At 40.0% G+C, this 21038-nt stretch overlaps 1 long non-coding RNA gene across 1 annotated transcript; it reads right to left on the minus strand.

Annotated features, from left to right (window-relative positions):
* Positions 1-537: 537 nt before the first annotated feature.
* Positions 538-2971, minus strand: LOC144581882 (uncharacterized). The gene is made up of 2 exons (XR_013533299.1): positions 2822-2971; positions 538-1525 (listed from the first exon to the last, which is right to left on the minus strand). It is a non-coding gene; the product is annotated as an uncharacterized LOC144581882 (long non-coding RNA).
* Between the last annotated feature and the right edge of the window lie 18067 nt (positions 2972-21038).

A 21038-nucleotide genomic window follows, 5' to 3' on the forward strand; every position in this document is an offset into this window, starting at 1 on the left:
TCCAAAAAATCCAAATTCCGCAAAGTTAAATCAGACCTCTCAGCCCTAATCAAAAGGTAAGGACTTTGTAAAAGCTGAGTTCAAAGGTCAATCAATCTAATAGACCCCGAGAATGTAACCTCCCATGGAAGCTGAAATCTAAGTGGAGGGTAGTTTTCCAATTGCTTTCTGCCGTTTAAGGTTGCAGAAAGATGACTGCAAGAACGCAAAACTCAGCTGTGGCTCAGAGCAGTCCTTATTTTGATATTTTCTTTTATTGCTTTCTGCCGTTTAAGGTTGCAGAAAGATGACAGCAAGAACGCAAAACTCAGCTGTGGCTCAGAGCAGTCCTTATTTTGATATTTTCTTTTATCTGTCTTCTCTTTTCCCTCCTTTCTTCTCTCTTTATGTTCTTTCCTCTACCTTCTTTATTTTTCACCCTTATAGATTAGTACCATCTATTCTATTAATGTTGACCATAAATACATGTTTTCTTCATGTTAAATACTTATCAATTGTTTCCTAGGTTCCAAAAATTTAAAACGTGTATATGATATGGCAAAACTTGTACTGGATCACAAAAGCAAGCTTTTGTTTATATTTACACAGGCATGTGTGCACACACAAACACACTAAATACAAGGGATTGCTGCTATAGTCTAGCATCAAATAGTTTCCTGGTGTTTAACACATCGGGTCATATAAATTCTAGTAAGCTCGACCTGTCTTTACATGCTCATATCAATTAGCCTTAGGGCCTTTTTCTGATGCAAACAGTAAAATCAACACAGCATTAGGAGCTATTTCCTCAAAAACGAAAGAGTTTGAATTCTTGCTGTAGTAGTTCTTAAGTAAAAGAGAGACTCCTTCCTTGCCCCTGGTTGTTCAACGTCATCTATTTCCAACAGGCGAGGGCATCAACTGTTTGGCAGAGGCAGGAAAAGAAGAGCCAGTGGAACCCGAGTGAAGTTCCAACACAGCGGTTGCCTTGGAACCCATTTGGAGGTTAACTTGCTCTTGTTTCTCCAGCATTTCCTCGCTGAAGGAAATTTGCACTCCAATTCCAGCCCGTTCCAATTCCAATAAAACAGTGATAAGATGCCCTGGAGGGTTGCGGCCAAGCCTGTGGGTGCAAACAGGGTCAAATCACATCATGGGAACGAGATGGGATTCTACATAGTTTGAGTGTTGACTGTTTCCCTCTTGCCAACAGTGAGACGTTTGTTCTCGTTGTTAAATAATTAAATAGGCAGTTTGTATTTATTTAACATACAGACTGTAGCCAATTCCCGCTGACAGCTACCAAAATAACCCCACATTTCCTAGCTCTGAATGGCTCAGAAGACTGTTCCTGACTGCGGGGGCATCACCGCAGAGCGAAACTCTCCTCCAAGTCTCTGAACACCTTTTTCATCGCTTCAAACAATAAATCAATTCACAGCATGTGATCCAAAAACAACAGCCCAGTTTTACTGGATGAGGTTCTTTCCGTTCTCTCAGGCACTTCCCCACTACCAGCACCGAGCTGTCTTGAAACTGTACTTGGCTGTGGATAGAAACAAAAAAAATCTATCAGTTTTCCTCATTTACTCTTGTCCATTTAAATAAAGTGAATTGTGAACTAATAAGTTAAAGAAAATTTCAAAAAATGATAATTTGGAGTAAGTAGAAAGTTTGTGAGAAGGAAGCCAATCAGGAAATCAGTGGGAAAAAGTATTTAAATGTGGAGGTGAGTAGTTTGTGAAGCTTTGGAATAATTCAAGATAAGGTAGAGGCTCTCACTGGTCCCCTAAGGTGGTCAACAGGGCAGAGGGAAGAAATTGAGCAGCCAAAGACGACATCCTCTGTGGAGGGTGGTGCTAAGAGAGATTCTGGGACCATTTACACGTGATCAATGCTTTGATCCTGTCATGTGTACATAAAACGTCATCAGAAGAGAGGTAGAAAAAGCCAGGCATGGTGACTCATGCCTGTAATCCCAGCACTTTGGGAGGCTGAGGTGAGAGGATCACTTGAGGTCAGGAGTTCAAGGCCAGCCTGGCCAATGTGGTGAGACCCCATTTCTACTAAAAATACAAAAATTAGCTGGGTGTGGTGGCAGGCACCTGTAATCCCAGCTACTTGGGAGGCTGAGGCAGAATTGCTTGAACCCAGGAGGCAGAAATAGCAGTGATTGAGATTGCACTACTGCACTTCAGCTTGAGCAACAGAATGAGACTCTCTCTCTCAAAAAAAAAAAAAGAGAGAGAGAGAGAGAGATAGACCAGAATCCTCTTGAAGTTTCACATTGTTTATGTTGTTTATAGTGTCTGGGACATTTAGGTAGTTGCTGCTAAAGACTTATCCCTAGGAGTCCCACTTAAGTGGAAGAAGGAAGCTATTTGCCCTGTCCTATGTGGCTAGCTACCAGCCAGCAGCCAGGCGATGTGTGGGTACCGCCATATCACATCATCTTCCTCTCAATGCTCCCACTAACGTGACCATCAAAGGTCTACCCTAGAGGAAACAGCAATGAAAGGAAACAGGAGGAAAGACCCCATGGCAAGAAAAAAAGATAGCCTAATTTTCTTCTTTCTCACCATTCCTCTTGGCCTCTTAACCCATCTCTCTATATTTGGAAATTACTCTAAATTTGGAAATGACTATATTTGGAAATGATAATTTGTGCAATTTGTGTTTTGAGTGGTTCTACGGATGGTGGATGCCGTGAAGACCTCTGTCATCAATACCAAAACTGAGCATCCGTGAGTCAACATGGCTCCACTTTGTCCTGTTCAACTTTAGCAGCACCACAGAGATCAGAACTAAGTAAAGCCATTTACATAAGTAAGGAGGAGGCTACCTTTTAGAGTGGCACAGGCATTTCATCTGGAGTAGTGTGTCCGAATCAGGAAGTCCCTCTCTGCATTGTCTGTGGATTTTAGACAGTCTGAATTCAGTTTCTTCTTCTGTGAAATAGATCAGCCCGACCTGTCCTTATCACCGTATTGTTCTGAGGACAGAAAAGGACAATGGAAATTCAAGTGCACTGTATTCTGCTATTTGCCATGAGTTGTGTTCTACTAACCAAACTGTAGGCACGGCAGCGTTCATTTCTGCCTCTTCTGGAGATAGGAAACTATAGATCCAACTTCAGATGTAGACTTTTTTTTAAGTTGTCCCTCTGTCCCTTCTTTCCTTGTTTATAAAGGAGAAAGTGCTTCTGTGTGCTCTCCAAGGTGTCTACCAACTTTCCAAAAACAGAAAAAAAAAAAAAAGCAGATAGTCCATCCAAGAATGTCAATCATGAAGTCTTGACCTACTTTGGAATGAGAGGCAACATCTAAGAAAACCTCAGCTTAATCTCTGTCAGCTCACCACAGAGGCATCTATTCTGGGCTGGGATGTCTCCAAAGCTGGGCCATGGCCATGGCACGTCTTAAAGCATAATAAAATGGATGTGGAAAACAGAGGAGTGTATCCCACCTGCTCATTATCTGGGGCCATATTCCTAGCAGGCTAGTTCAACTATTCACAGCCAAGAAACATTTTTGATGAGAGTCCAAATCTCCATCCAGAAACAGGCTCCTGGAATACTACTCATGCCCCTGTAATCAATTCCCTGGACTGTGAATCCAGTGACTACTGCCAGAGCAATGGAGTTGGATTGTTGACTTTTTGACAGGTCCCTCACCTCTTTCTGCATCTTATGTCTTCTCTGCTCTCCTTCGTGCCCCACCTACTGGGGCCCTCTACCTTCATCCCTTTTCTCCCTTACTAACTCTCCTCCCTCCGTTTTTTCCTTTCTCTGCACCTCAGCTGATGGCAGATACTATTTTTCATATTTCTAAGCTTACATCAGTATCAACACAGCCAGATTCACCCACATTTCCCTTCCCCTCCTCCCTCTCTGTCCCACTCCAATTCTTTCCAAGGAGAACTTGGAGATTGTGTCCAAACTGGGACTGAATACAACCAACAAGGAACCCGATGATCCAAGCCCCACCCCCACAGCACACTATAATCCAGCACTGTATAGAGCCGTTCACAGAAGCAAATATCAAGCCCTTATTAAGAATAAACATTTTGGCTGGGTGCAGTGGCTCATGCTTATAATCCCAACAATTTGGGAGGCTGAGTTGAATGCATAACTTGAGTCCAGGAGTTCAAGACCAGCCTGGGCAACATGGTAAAACCCTGTCTCTACAAAAAATACACACACACACAAATTTAGCTGGGCACAGTGGCATGTGCCTGTAGGCCTAGCTACTAAGGGGCCAAGGTAGGAGGATAGCTTAAGTCCAGGACGTTGAAGCTGCAGTTAGCCATGATCGAACCACTGCATTCCAGCCTGGGTAACAGAACAATATCCAGCCCCACCCCCCAAAAAACAATGAACACTATTTCCTATGGAGACTTAGCCTCTGTCAGTTAGACTCCTTGACATCCATAACCCAGATCTGGAAACTGCACAATGGGCAAAAAGGAAATATCACAGATTGAGAGGTTACAGAAAAGAAGGCAGGGAGAAAGAGCAAGTTAATCTAAATACTGGGTAAGAGACAAAAAGCCAAATGAGATGGAGGAGTGTTCTGTGGCAGGGGTGGGGAGCTGTGGAGCAGGAGCATGGGGTCCCTGAGAGTTGGGGAGAGAAAAAAGGATATATGGAAAGTGTTGCCAGCTTATAAATTAGATTCTCATAACCTCTTTTTAAGACATACAAATTAGAGGTTAAATTCCTTTTTGATTACTTGTGACTGATCTATAAGTCTGTGGATATAAATCTCTGGAAACTGAGGCATGTGGTCAAGGAGGCACACAGGGAGAAAGAGTGCCGAAGTTTGGTTTAGGTAACTCTAGGAAGTTCTGAGCCATCTTCAGATTAATCTCAGACCGCAGAGGTTTAGAAGGGAGATGATCTCAGGAATCTCCCTTACAATACACTCTCATCAGATGCATTTTTCAAAGCACATTTGTTTTAGCAGAATCAGAGAGAGATAAATGGCAGCCCTGTGCATTTGACATTTGATACATGCTTCCTCCACTGCGAAGATAATGCTCTAGTTCTGGGTTTACCTGAAGTCATTGGAGAGCTAAAACTCCATGTTGCGTGCTCCGCTGAAAGTAAGTGGATTTCAGAGCTAGAAGAATTGTCTCTCTCTGTAGTTCAAATGGCATTCAGAAATCCAATTAACGTTGGTTTTTCTAAAGCAGAATCTGTAATTGTGTTCAATACTGCCAACTGTTCAGTTTGATAATAAAATAGGCTATTCTTAAGATGGCCTGTAGTCATTAGGGAGTGTCTAGCTCTGTAGGATGCAGTTTCTCTTTGGAATAATATATGTCATGTTTCTATAATTTATTTCATCCAAGCATTTCAAAGCATTTTTAAATAATTTGGAGTCATAGGATATATAATATTTCATAAATTAAGCTATATATGTCAATACTTTGCCTGGGGACAAAAATTAATTATTCCATAGAAGTGATGCTGGTGTCTAATCTTATTACAATTATACTGTAAAAGTATCATTATTAATAATTATGACAGCTATTATTTATTGAAAGCAGGATGCTTATTCTATTAAGCATTGTGTTAAGTGCTTTGCATGTATTATCTCATTTAATCTTCCCATGAATGCAGTTTTAAATCTAATCCCATTCCAGTATGATTCGATGAGAAAAGTACTGCTTCTATCCTTTTTTCACAAATGATGTCGCTTGAGGTTAAGTAACATGTCCATTGTCACATAGCTAGTAAGAGTGGTGGACATCTCTTATTGGGGAGGACCAGTTATTAACAGTTCCAATGGTCAATTTCCTTTCCAAATGTCATCTGCATGGTATGCGGTGCAGCCTGTTTGATCATGAAGAGATGATCTTCTTAATTCTAGAACTGTGTGGCTAAAATCTTTGCTAATTCTTGAATGTGTCTAGGGCTCCACTGTCTCTCAATACCTTGGAAGTAAAGAAAACTTAAGGGTGATTTTTCAAGTATGGCAAAGGACCATCTTTCTCAACTGTCAGCCAGTTCTCTCAAATCACAGCTACAGCATGTACCACACCAAAAATTCCAAAATTTGGAGACATGAAGTTGTCATCTTCCTCCTGGATTATTTCTGTCTCCTCCTCATTGATATCCCCTTAGAATAAAACCCACGGCTAAATGCTCTAACCTAGCTTACAAATAATCTGATCTGATCTTAGGCCATGCTCTTCCTAACCCACTCTTCTCCAGCCACACTCACTCCACCTTTTCTAGCTCTTCAAGAATGCCAAGTTCTTCTTGCTTCATACATACTATCACCTCCTGCTGAAACCTCTTACTCCCGCTCTTCTTCCCTATTCCTTCCTCCTATTTCTTAGCTCTCATATGTTACAAATGATTTTCAAACACATACACACACATTCACAAACACACACCCTGTATCTAAATTACACCCTTGCTATATCTTCTCCTGGCACCCTGTTTTTCCTTGATAGCTCTTATCCATATTTATAGTTTTCTGTTGTTTTGAGTACTTTGTCTAATGAGTGTCTCTTCAACTGGACTATAAGATCCATGAGGAAAAATTCCATATCTCTTCATTTAGCATTGTATTCCCAATGCCTGAGACATCTCCTGACTATATTAGATACCAGTGAAATGTTTGGTAAGTTGAGTGACTCTAAGTTTGATTCCTTATCGATCACCTAATTGCTACGCTATCTTTGGAAATGGATATTCAACTTCCACTCTGAGACTCAGTCTTCTCATTTGTTAAACGGGGCTCACAATATCTATATCACAGGATCTACATGGAGAAGATATATGCTAATACATATAAAATGCTTCATAAATTGTTGAACCTTGTAGAATCTCCAACTTTAAATTCAGCATCATCCCACTGAAGCAAAGGGCATTTCCTCCAGTTTACTAGGCTAAACTTGCAGAAGGAGCAGGCTTTGGACAGCATGTGGGCAATTTTCACAAGGCTTTTAACTGGGCTTCAAGCCCAGGGCACTCAGAGGCTCAGCAAGGAGTGAAATAGGGCCAGCTCATCCCCTGAGGAGTGTGTTAGTCCCTTGACTGAGCTGGTATTGCTTCTATTGTGTATTTGTGCTTCATAAACACAGCCATCTATCTGACTTTTCGTCCTCCTTTCTAACTGATTTCTCACTCAAAGCACCAAGATAAAGAAAGGAACTGCACAGTCATGTGCATCAACAGAGCCTATGCCTTTGAGCATCTTAGTGACTTGGGGTGATTTTAAGGAACAAAAAATGGAAACGCTCTGCAGGGACCTAACACATATGGCTGACTGTCATCTATCCTCTAAGTAGACATCACTTTCTTAACTGTTGTAGATGCACGGAAGGAAAGGCTATGTCTGATGTGGCCTAGAAATTTTCCTCTTCCTTCTTACTGATCTGGATTGGAAAAAGCAGTAATATCTGTAACTATGCCAAAGGAAAGGTCAGAAAAGAGAGGTCACCTGATAGAGAAAGGGTCAGAGTGGACAGAGGTCACCTCTGGAGACCAAGGTCTAAGATACATGTTTCCTTTGACTTTGCTCTCTTCACCAGTGGCAAATTGGTGACGTGAGTATCAGCATTCTTGGAAACTCCCGGAGGTTTTCTAATCCCCGCCAGAATGTTGAAGTGAACAGGGCACTTCAAGGAAGACTAGATCCATAGCCCTGTGTTTTTTCATGGGTTAGTCTCTGAAACGAATGAGAAAATAATTTACATTATAGGTGGTATTCCAAAAACAACAGCCATTTGGGATTCTTAACTGCTATTGAGTGGTAGACTGGATTTTTCCAAGCTTGAATAAAAGCCCCAGGGCCTGACAGACACTGGAAATTTACCCTTTCTTCTTCACCAGTGTGAAATCCCACTCCACGACCATTCCCTGACCCAGACCCCATTGTCTCCTGCTTGGGCCCTGCAAGAGACTCCTAAGCAGACTTTCTGCTTCTGGACTGGTGCCTGCTCCACATCACCCCCAATCCATTCATACTTCCCCCACAATGACCTTTCTGAAATAAATCTAATCATACAAACCCAGCTTAAATCTCTTCTATCATTCCCCATAGTTGTGGTGATAAAGTTCACATTGTAACTTGGCCTATGATGCTGCCTACCTCACCAGCATCATCTTGTATAATTCTTCCTGCACCTCACCACCCACCTTGGCCCACCTTGGCTCACCTCTTATTCTCTAGGCATGCTGTTCTTGCAGCAGGTCCTGAACAGGCTGTGCTCTCTTGGGACTCCAGGTCTTTACATATCTGTGAATTATCAAGTTCACTTTCTCACTACTATTATTCAAAACATATTCTTGGAGCTCTTACATTGCACCTAATATTTTACTTGGCAGTAGGATAGACAGACAGGTAAACAAATAATTACAGTTCAGATATTAAAGGAGACAAAATGTATAAATGTGATAGAAACCAGAGAAAGGGGCAACTGATTTGGCCAGGGTGGAGCAAAGGAAAGCTTCACAAGAAAAGAAGAAGACCAGTCATACTAGCTCACATTTATTGAATATTTACTTAGCTCTGTGCTAAAGTGGTTTACAAATATTATGTTATCAAATTCTCAGAATAACTCTATGAAATGGATTCCATCAGGAGAGAGGAGAGCAAAACGGTTAAGCACACGAGGTAGGCCTCAGTTTAAACTCTGTCTCTGCCACTTAGAAGATTTTGGGCCTTGGCTGGGCGCAGTGGTTCAAGCCTGTAATCCCAGCACTTTGGGAGGCTGAGGCGGGCGGATCACGAGGTCAAGAGATCAAGACCATCCTGGTCAACATGGTGAAACCCCATCTCTACTAAAAATACAAAAAATTAGCTGGGCACGGTGGCACGTGCCTGTAATCCCAGCTACTCAGGAGGCTGAGGCAAGAGAATTGCTTGAACCCAGGAGGCAGAGGTTGCAGTGAGCCAAGATCACGCCATTGCACTCCAGCCTGGGTAACAAGAGTGAAACTCTGTCTCAAAAAAAAAAAAAAAAAAGATTTTTGGCCTTGAACAAGTTATTTAACACCCAAGGCAATTTTTTCACCTTCAAAATGGAGATAGATAATAGTTTTTTAAAAAAATTAATTCTTATTTTTTTTTAAAAAGAGAAAGATGTATGTAAATACCTAGCATGGTGCCTGGCACTTAGCAAGTATCTACTCAAAGGTGGCAACTACTACTATTCTACTATCCTACTATTCTTCTTGGTTTACAGAAAGGTTAAGCAACTTTCCCAAGGTCACATAGCTAGTAAATTCCAGAGCCTGAATTCAAACCCAGAACTATCAGGCTCCAGAGCCCAGCCTCTCAACCAGGATGCTTCTTTTGAGTCTGAAAGATGAATAAAACTTGATGATGAGTATTTGAAACTACTTCTCAAAGTAGGCGTCATAAAGAAAAGAAGAAAAAAGAGGTAGTGTTGACACAGCACCAGCCTTGGAACAGACACTTGGAATTGAAATCTGAAAAACATGTGACTTACCCAGAGAAGAAAGTGCTGAGGCTGACACAGCTCAGGTTGGTGGTCTACACATGGTAAGACCGCAGCAGTAATTTACACTATGCCCAAGGCTGGCTGGTGGGGGCAGGGAGACAGCCTCCGGGATTGTAGAACCAACTCTCTCTCCTGCCTTCACTGCCACCCAGGTTGCTGCTGCTGGGATCTATCTTGAATGCAAAACAGCTGCCTCCTAAGTGCCAGGATGAGCCTCTGGTAGCTATTCTCATGAGCTCTACTAGGAGCTAGAGGAATGCAACAAAAAAATAGCAGAGCTTAGGATCCATTCCACAAAATTTAACTGTTCCAAAGGCGCAATTGTGGTGCATCTACGCAGCAGACCCTAATTATCTGTTAACCCAGTGAAACGAGTTCAGCGGGCCACAAAGACCTATTTACCAAATGTGTAGTCTGTAATTACAAATCATCCATTGGGCAATCAATAGATGTTTTAAATTATTACTTGGAAGTTTATGTGCTTCTCTGACAGATGGTTTTCCTGAGTCCTTTTATGTTTGTTTTTAAGTTGATCATAGGAATAAGCTACCCACTGTTATGGAACTCACAGTGGGGAGAAAGAGCTAAATTCTGATGAATTTACTGATACAAGTCATGATGCTTTGAGTAGTCCCCAACTTGTACTAAAGGCAATGGACTTGGGTCTTTAAAACTTGACATGGATGTTGGCCTTGAAATGGAGTCTACATTAATGAAACACTCATCCAGTCAAAAACTGACAGCTTTCAGTGTGTCTTATCCATGAAACTAGGCTACACAGTCCAGGCAAACAGATTCTGGCTCTTGAGATGAATGAGACCCCTGTGAGGTGGTTTCATCCACATATTCATTTACTCAGCCAACAAATAGTTGAATTGCACTGCAACTCTATGCCACTTTGCTAAGCAAGGAGGATTAGATTGACAAGGTCCTGCTCCTGTGGAGCTTATATTTGGAAGTTGGAATGAGGACAGCAAGATATAAGTAAACATAATTTCAGAGAATGATGGTTGCTGTTGAGAAACTCAAATGAGGTAATGGGAGAGTACTATTCGGCCAAAGGGCTGGGGAGGGCTCATTCAGATAGCTGGTCAGAGAAGCTTCTCTGCGAATGTGGTTTTTTGGCAGAAAACCAATGGATGAGAAGGATCTGATATCATAAAGATCAGCAGTGAGCTTGCCATTTTTGAGAAACAAACAGAAGGCCAGCATGGCTGGAGCACATTGAGTGCAGAGGTACAAGAGGGTACCAGACAGGCAGGCAGGGACTGCTCATCCAAGGACCTGAAGTGATTGTAAGGAGTTTGGACCTCATTTTAAGTGTAGTGAGAAACTATAGGAGTGTTTTAAATAGAGAGCTGATATGAAAATCTACATTATAAAAAGTACATTCTGGTTTTTGAGTAGATAATGGATTACAGGAATACAAGAATAGACATAGGGAGACAGCTAGAAGGCTGTAATCCAGGTGAGAAGAGATGTAGGCTGAGATTACAGTGACAACAGTGCAGATGGTGGAAAGTGGTTGAATTTGTGATCTATTTTGGCATAAGCCAATAAGATTCATTCATATGGAAAATGAGGGACAGTGATAAAGGGAGGATGACTCCTGAGATTTTGACTGGAGCAATGGAAGACTGATGGAGACATTCACTAAAATGAGGGAAGGAAGGGAAGGAAGATGAGGAGGAAGCTTCAGAAGCTTCAGGGGATGAAGCTGCAGGAATCGAGAATTTCGTTGTGAAAATGAGTTGAATATGCCTGTTGGCATCAAAATGAATGCATCAAATCAGTACTGGATGACTAGGAGCTCAGGAGAGAGGTCAGGGCTAGAGCTTTAGCATATTTGTGTTCATTTGTTTTCACACTCCTTTAAAGAACCTGACACTGGGTGACTTATAAAGGAAAGAGGTTTAGTTGACTCACAGTTCTGCATGGCTGAGGAGGCCTCAGGAAACTTACAATCATGGCAGAAGGCAAACAAGAAGCAAGGTACATCTTACATGGCAGCAGGAGTGGGGTGGGGGGACACCTGCCAAACACTTTTAGATTATCAGATCTCATGAAAACTCACTCGCTATCATGAGAACAGCATGGGGGAAATCTGCCCCCATGATCCAATCACCTCCTACCAGCTCCCTCCCCCAACATGTGGGGATTACAGTTCAACATGAGATTTGGGGTGGGGACACAGAGCCAAACCCTATTGATACTGAAAATTACCTCCCCTATAAGAAAACTGAGGCTTAGAAAGGTTATCTGAGGTCATACGGCTTATCAGTGGGACCTCCAAAGGCCCCCAAGATGTGGGGTCTCTTTCTGTCTTCTCAGCCTCCTTCAGACTTACCAGCCTGTGTTGGCTAACCTCCAGCGACACTGGCTTTCACTCTGCTTCCCAAAGATGTTGCTCCTTCTTGCCTCAGGGTCTTATACACAACCTACCTTCTGCCTGAACATCCTTCTAGATTTCAATCTGCTGAGAAGCACCATGGGACTTCTCAGAAAAGCTTTTCCTGAACTCCTGAGATAGATCACAGATCTCTAAAACATATATTCATGATTGCTTTTATGTGTTACATGTCATGATCCAATTTGAGTATGAGTGACTATTTGATTAATTTCTGCTCAACCCCTAGAACATAAGCTTCAGGAATGGTCTCTTACCATTGTATAATCAGTATCTGGGGAATTAGGAATTATACGTTGAAAGTGGTAATTGGTAAATAGCAGTAATCAATGAATATACAGTAGTTCCTCCTTATGGGATAACATTCCAAGACGCCCCAGTGGATGCCTAAATCTACAAATAGTACTCAACCCTCTATCTACTCTGTTTTCTTCCTGTACATACATAACTATGGTAAAATTAAATTTATAAGTTAGGCACAGTCCGATATTAGTAACAACAGTAATAAACAGAGCAATTGTAACAATGTACTATAATAAAAGTTAAATGTATGCGTCTGTCTGTCTCTCTCTCTCTCTCTCTCTCTCTCTCTAAATATATTTGACTGTACTGTACTCACTTATCTTTGGACCAAGTTGACCACGGGTAACTGAAACTGCAGAAAGTGAAACTGCAGACAAGAGGGGACTATAGTATATTGAAAAAATTGATAATTTAAAAAAATGAATCGATGACTAGTTAGGTTTTACTACCTCAATCATGTTAGGAAAGTTATTTAGCTCTTCTTCTACCAAACTTATAGAAATAAAATGAAAATACCTTCTCTCTCCTTCTGCGGATGTTAAAAAGCTAATGATAAAGTGCTTTGCCAGTTAGAAAATCAGACCTATGTAAGTACAGGATATGTTTACAGCAGAGAAAATACCAAAGCATCATGTAGTTAATAGTCATGATTTATCCACTTTGCCAAACCTTTTCTTAGGGTTGCAAACAGATTCCTGTTTCTCCTCTCTTTTTATCCCCGTTCACTTGCTTTTAGGAAGGTGGAAATACTTTTAGAAAATGTCTCAAATATCAGCAATTGAGAGGAGCCAGGAGGGTTCCAAGTAATCTTTAAACGTCTATAGAATTATCCTCAAGGCAGAGGTTAGAAAAGCTGACTGCATTTTTCTTACCAGTGTGCCTGTTGCATCTTCCATTGGTGGCCAAGAGAACCGGGGCTAATAAAGCCTTCATAGAGCTGTGGGCCATGGCAAATAAAGTGCCATTTGCACATGAACCAGATGAAAGAAGTCAGCTATCCTGCTGGGAAGACCACGTGGAGAGGTAGTCCTGGGACTATATGGGGAGTGGGAGTACGACCCAGCAATTCCAGTATCCCAGCTGAGCCCAATCTTTGTGCCATTCTCACCAAGGTACCAAAAATGTGAATGAGCCAGTTTTGGAGATTCCAGTCCATCAAACCCCCAACATGACTATAGGCACAGCTGAACTCCTTGAAAAGCAGGAAAAAAAATGCCATTCAACTACAGAAACACAAGAAATGATACATTGTTACTATTTGAAGCCTTTGATTAGTAGAGTGATTTGTTATGCAGCAACAGAAATCAAAGTAAAAATGGCTACAGCCAGCAAGATGCTTCCATAACAGAAACATGAAATACGTGCACTGGGACCAAATGGCAGGTAGAAGTTGACTTTGAGAATACTTTCAGTAAAAACTGAACAGACATGAAGAAAATGTTACTAGAGCCCGAGAAGAGGCAGCCTGTGTTATGTAGTTACAGAAAGTTTACCAAAACTGTCTCCCACAGCTACTGAGAAAACAGAAAGGATATTTAATTAATTAGTAGTATGGCTAAGGAAATTTCCAGAAAGTTAAACGTATCAGTCTATTTTATCTAGCTGCCTATAACATATAAGAAGAGAAGATTAACTAAAGAAAGAACTGTCTGATTTTCATGCCGGATTTAAAGAAGTATAGGAAGCTCAGAACAGTCTTTCTAGTCTGAAAAGAGGTTCTTAAATTAAGAGATGTTCTTAAGCAAAGACCATATCTAGGACACTACCAGTTAAAATGGCCCCAGGGTAAAATCAGATGAAGTATGTGGCTGGGGAAATCATTGAGACCCTTGGTAAAATATAAGGTAGCACCTTATATACCCTCCTGGCTGACTAGAAAAAGACTTCCATTCGTCAGGCACCAGGAAACAAAAGCAAGGTTTTGAGTGTATATGGGATGAAGTAAAAAGTGGCTGCAGAGCAATTCATCTGGCAGTAGACTGTAGGATGGAGTCAAGTGGTGAGCCCTGAGATATTAGGAGACAAAATAGGAAATACTCACCTTAGTGCTGTGATTCCTTATCAGAGACAGTTGCATTCTGTTCATAACCCTTAAAATAACACAGACGATTCAGCACCTATTATAGTACCTAGTATATAATAGATATACAAGAAGTATTGTTCATGTATGAACCATCTTATATTTAGGAATGTTAAGCAGGGAGCATGAATAGGAACAGACCAGCTCTCACAAAGCTCCAGCTTCCAGTCAGCTCATTGAGTAAGGATGATCCAACCCCCCGTAACTGCCTGCAGAAGTAAAAGCAAATTCTCAAAATACATAGAGTGAAATTTGATCCACCTAAAAGAGAAACAGGAAAATTCATGAACACAGTGGGAGATTTTAATAAATTCCTTTTACTGATAAAATAAGCAGACAAAAGTATTAATACAAATATAAGAGGTTCAAACAATACTACTAATAACATTGACCTCATTTAAAAAATAGACATAAATAAATATATAAGTAAATATAAATTCACACACACACACACACACACACACAAAATACTCAACAACTGTAGAATACATGTACTTTTCAAATCCATGTGGAGCATTTCTTTAGAGTCTAAATGCTGGGCAAAACTCAAAATTTTCAGAGAATTGAAATCATATTGAGTACATTCTCTGACCACTGTGGAATTAAGCTAGAAATCAATAATAAAAATAACCCCAAATACTTAGAAATTAAGTAAAAAGTTTCATTAGTAACAGAAGAGCAAATTAAAACTAAAGAAAGAAGGAAGAAAACAATAAAGATAAGAGTAGAAATTAATGAAAGAAAACCATGTACAATACAAAGGATTCAAAGTTGATTCTTGAAAAGACTAAAAAATTTTTGGCCAGGCGCGGTGGCTCAAGCCTGTAATCCCAGCACTTTGGGAGGCTGAGGCAGGTGGATCACGAGAGATCGAGACCATCCTGGTCAACATGGTGAAACCCCATCTCTACTAAAAATACAAAAAATTAGCTGGGCACGGTGGCGCGTGCCTGTAATCCCAGCTACTCAGGAGGCTGAGGCAGGAGAATTGCCTGAACCCAGGAGGCGGAGGTTGCGGTGAGCCAAGATCGCGCCATTGCACTCCAGTCTGGGTAACAAGAGCGAAACTCTGTCTCAAAAAAAAAAAAAATTTATAAACTTCTTGATAACCTAATTAGGAAAAAGAAATAATAGTCAAATGACCAATATCAAGAATGAAAAGGTGAATGGCATTCTATATCTTGCAGACTTTGAAAGTATAATAAAAGAATATCATGAATGATTTGCAAATAAAGTAAAAAAGTAAGGAAAGAGCAAATAGAAAAATCAAAACCTACCAAAATGCATCCTTGAATAAAAAGAAAATCTAAACATCCATATATCTGTTAAAGTAATTGAACCTATAGTAAAATCCTTCCTGCAAAGAAAACTCAGACCCAGATGGCTTCATCAGTGAATTCTTCCAAATATTTAAGCTATTTAAAGAAGAAAAAAAATCAATCTTGTACAAGCTCTTCCTGAGAATAAAAAAAGATGAAACATTTCCCAACTGATTTTATTAGGCCAACAATACTGTGATACTAAACCCTAAGAAGCACATTACAATGCAGGCCAGAGGCTCTCACAGAGATGCAAAATTCCAAAAATTCCAAAAAGAGTATTAGCACATTGAATATAAGAAAGAAAATATATCAGGACTAAGCTGGGTTTATTCCAAGAATGGAAAGTTGATTTAACATCTGAGAATCAGTAGCTGTGATTTACCACTTTTATAGAACAAAGGGGGAAATAAAGCATATAATCATCTTAATAGAAGCAGAAAAAACATTTTACAAAATTTAACACCCACACATGATAAAAACCTGTAGCAAGCTAGAAACAGAAGTATGCTCTCTTAATCTGATGAAGACTATCTGCAAAAATTCTACTGAACACTGAGATCAAGAACAAGATAGCAATGGTCCTATCATGACTTCTAATAAACATTATACTAGAGGTACTAGCCAGTATAATGTAATCAATGCAATAATGTCATAAGAAAGAATAAAAGGTAAAATGATTAAGAGTCAAGACATAAAGCTCTCCTTATTTTCAGATGGTATGATTCATATCTATACCTAAGAAATCTACATATATGTTTTTATAAATAAGTTAACTTGTAAGATTTCTGAATATAAGAGCAACAAGAGATAATGTATATGCTTATACACCAGCCACAACAAACAAATAAAAACTTTAAAATACAATTTACCATAGCATCAAAACAGTCAAATGCCTAAGACTAACTCTAATAAAAGCTGTTCAAGATCTATACACAGAAAAGTATAACATGTTCCTAAGAGAAATTTTTAAAAGCCTAAATCAATTGAAGGCTATGCCAGTTTTCATGAACCAGATCACCAAATGGATTTAAGATTTAATGTAATGCCAATCTGAATCCCAGCAGGTAATTTTGTTAAAAATTAATGAGGCAATTTTAAATTTTATATGAAGTACAAAGGGTCAAGATTAGCTCCCCCAAAATTTTTGAAGAAATTCAAGTATAAGCAGTTACCTTACCAGACATCCAGACTTATTAAAAGGCTCTAGTAATAGACAGTTAATAAGTTGATGAGTTGATAAGTTGATGACTGTGATCACTTTGTGATAACTGACAGAGCTGTCCATTTATTATTTGTGTACTTTTCTATGTATATACTATACCTCAATTAAAATGTTTATTAAAAAAATGCTTTGCCAATGTGGGTGAGATGGCCATCCTATGCCTTCAGAAGTGTGTCTTGAGAAGAGCACTTTGGTTATGTAATAGTCCAATCTAAAAGCAAAATCTGAATTTAAACATGGGGAAACATCACTCAAGCCAAAAACGAGGAAAACAATCTAAAGAAGGGGAAACACGATCATATTTTTAAAAAATGTCTGTGCCATGCAAGACTGTGGAAACATTCTGGATCAAAGGTGACTAAAGAGACAGCAGCTCAATGTCATGCCTGATCCTGCACAAAAGGAATAAAATTATAAAAGGTATTATTGGATGCATTGACCTAACTGGACAACAGAGAGTAGTATTCTTATGACATGTACAGTAAACTGTTTAGGCATAAAGAACCATAAGAACACAGCTTACTCTCAAATGGTTTAGAGAAAATATTTTATTATATACATATATGTATACATGTGTATGTGTGCATTTCTGGGTGTATATATATGTATATTTATATGTATATATAGAGAGAGAATAGAAAGTAAATAAGGCAAATATTAAAAATGGGTGAATCTGGGGAAAGGCTATTAGTTGTGTTTTATGTATTATTCCTGTTCTTGCAAATTTTCTGTAGGTTGAAAGTTACTTTCAAATAAATTTCTTTTAAAAACTGCATTGGTTTATTGGATAACCTCACTGCACAGAGACTAGTTGACATAGTTTTTGAGTTTGCAAGTGTTACTGAAAAATTGAATAAATGAATGAAGAGCCCGCACAGCCCATCTACCTAGTTACTGAGAAGTACTCCAATCTCAACCATACAGATAGATTTAATGAGAAGGATGTCCCCAGCAACCCTGTCAGAATCCTGTCATGTAGAATTAGCATAGATTTGCAAGTCATTTATAATATTCCTTAAGTTTGAGGAGAGAGAAAGCCAGTGATGCTTGTATAGCTTTTCTTATGATTTGCCGGTTTAATCACTGAACACTTACTATGTGCCAGGCCCCATTTTAAGCACTGAAGGTAGTGAAAATATATGCTACTTGAACTCCAGAAGGGAACATAAGAAGGTAACTAAAAAAGATACAATTCAACCAATGTTTATTTTATTAATGCTTATTGACTGAATTCTAATACAATTCACTAGATTCCAAATGACCACTGTGTATGAGGACAATAAAGCTATGAGAGCTCTGTCTTCCTACCTCTTAAGGATACAGAATTATCATGCTAAGGAAGCATGTGGCTTTTATTGTTGTTGTTGCCCTTGACTATCTCATCATAACAGCTTCCTGTGGAATCTATACCAAAAAGGACAAAAAGAATAAGTGCACATGGGGATCATGGCAGACGGGAGGCAGGACTAGATTGCAGCTCCCACTTGGGTGGACAGAGCAGAGTGTGGAGTCTCGCATCATGAACTTTTGCTCCAGAACGATTGCAAGAATAAATCAGTAAACCTGAGAGGACCCACAGACCACCTGAAGGAAGTGGATTGATCCTGCAGGGTCCTGGAGACACCCCAAATACTCAGCTGCAGCAAGACCCACCCAAGAAGAGGCTGAGTTCGGACATGCCTAACTCTGCCCATAACCAATGGTCCTTCCCTACCCATCCAGCTAACTGAAGACAACAGGCATATGCTCTTGGGAGTTCTAGGCTCTTCCCACCACCTGCTCCTCCCCATGCTACCACAGCTGATGCTCTCTGGAAAGTGCCACCACCTGGCAGGAGGCCAACCAGCACAAAAATAGTGCTTTAAACCACCGAAGCTAAGAACCCTCACAGAGTCCATCTCAACCCCCTGCCACCTCCACCAAAACAGTTGCTGGTATCCAAGGCTGAGAGACCCACAAACAGTTCACATCATAGGACTCTGTACAGACACCCCCAGTACCGGCTCAGAGTCTGGTAGACTTGCTGGGTGGCTAGATCCAGAAGACATACAACAATCACTACAGCTCAGCTCTCAGGAAGCCACATCCATGGGAAAGAGGGGAGAGTACTACATCCAGGAAACACCCTATAGGACAAAAAAAAATCTGAAAAACAGCCTTCAGTCCAAGACCTTTGCTCTGACAAAGGCTATCCAAACGAGAAGGAACCAGAAAACTAACTCTGAAAATATGATAAAACAAGGTTCCTTAACAGCAACAAAAAAAAATCACTCTAGCTCACCAACAATGGATCCAAACCAAGAAGAAATGCCTGATTTACCTGAAAGACAATTCAGGAGGTTAGGCTGGGTGCCTGTAATCCCAGCACTTTGGGAGTCTGAGGCAGGTGGATCATCTGAGATCAGGAGTTTGAGACCAGACTGGCTAACATGGTAAAACCCTGTTTCTACTAAAAATACAAAAAATTAGCCTGGCATGGTGGCTACTTGGAAGCTAATCCCAGCTACTTGGAAGGCTTAGGAGGAGAATCGCTTGAACCTGGGAGTCAGAGGTTGCAGTGAGATGAGATTGTGCCATTGCACTCCAGCTTGGGCAACAAGAGTGAAACTCCATCTTACAAAAAAGAAAAGAAAAGAAAAGAATTCAGGTGGTTAGTTATGAAGCTAATCAATCAGGGAGGCACCAGAGAAATGTGAAGCCCAATGTAAGGAAATCCAAAAAAATGATACAAGAATTAAAGGGAAAAATATTCAAAGAAATAGACAGCATAAATAAAAAAAACCAAAACTTCAGGAAACAAAGAACACACTTACAGAAATGCAAAATAATCTGGAAAATCTCAGCATTAGAATTGAATAGGTAGAAGAAAGAAATGCAGAGTTAAAAGCAAAGTCTTCTAATTAACCCAATCTAACAAAGACAAAGAAAAAAGAATAAGAAGATATGAACAAAGCCTCCAAGAAGTCTAGAATTACGTTAAATGAGCAAACCTAAGAATAATTGGTGTTTCTGAGGAAGAAGAGAAATCTAAAAGTTTAGAAAACATATTTGGGGGAATAATTGAAGAAAACTTCCCCAGCCTTGTCAGAGACCTACACATCTAACTACAAGAAGCACAAAGAACATCTGGGAAATTTATCACCAAAAGATCACCACTTAGGCACATTGTCATCACTTTATCTAAAGTCAAGATGAAGGAAAGAATCTTCAGAGCTGTGAGACAAAAGCACCAGGTAACCTATAAAGGAAAATCTAACAGATTAACAGCAGATTTCTCAGCAGAAACCCCAAAGCTGGAAGGGATTGGGGCCCTATTTTTGGCCTCCTCAAATGAAATTATTATTAGCCAAGAATTTTATATCCAGCAAGATTAAGCTTCATATGTGAAGGAAAGATACAGTCTTTTTCAGACAAACAAATGCTGAAATAATTCACCACTACAAGAACTGCTAAAAGGAGCTCTAAATCTTGAAACAAATTCTGGAAACACATCAAAGCAGAACCTTTTAAAAGTATAAATCTCACAAAACCTGCAAAACAAAAATACAATTTAAAAAACAACGACAAAAACAAAAAACCAAGGTATACAGGCTACAAGTAGAATGATGAATGGAATGGTACCTCACATCTGAGTACTAACATTGAATATAAATGGCCTAGATGCTCCAATAAAAGATACAGAATTGCAGAATGGATAAGAATTCACCAACCAACTAACTATCTGCTGCCTTCAAGAGACTCAACACATAAGGACTCGCACAAACTTAAAGTAAAGAAGGGGAAAAAGACATTTCGTGCAAATGAACACCAAAAGTGAGCAGGAGTAGCTATTCTTTTTTCTTTTTTATTATGCTTTAAGTTCTGGGGTACATGTGCAGATCGTGCAGGATTGTTACATAGGTACACACATGCCATGGTGATCTGCCACATCCATCCCCCCATCGCCTACATTAGGTATTTCTCCTAATGTTATCTCTCCCCAATCCCCCACCCCCTGCTAACCCTCCCCTATCCCCCCAACTTCCCAGCAAGCCCCAGTATGTGATGTTCCCCTCCCTGTGTCCATGTGTTCTCATTGCTCAACACCCACTTATAAGTAAGAACATGCAGTGTTTGGTTTTCTGTTCTTATGTCAGTTTGCTGAGAAGATGGCTTCCAGCTTCAGCCGTGTCCCTGCAAAGGATATAAACTCATCCAGTTTTATGGCTGCATAGTATCCCATGGTGTACACGTGCCACATTTTTT

The sequence above is a fragment of the Callithrix jacchus genome, chromosome 3 (genome assembly GCF_049354715.1).
Source record: "Callithrix jacchus isolate 240 chromosome 3, calJac240_pri, whole genome shotgun sequence".
NCBI lineage: Eukaryota > Metazoa > Chordata > Mammalia > Primates > Cebidae > Callithrix > Callithrix jacchus.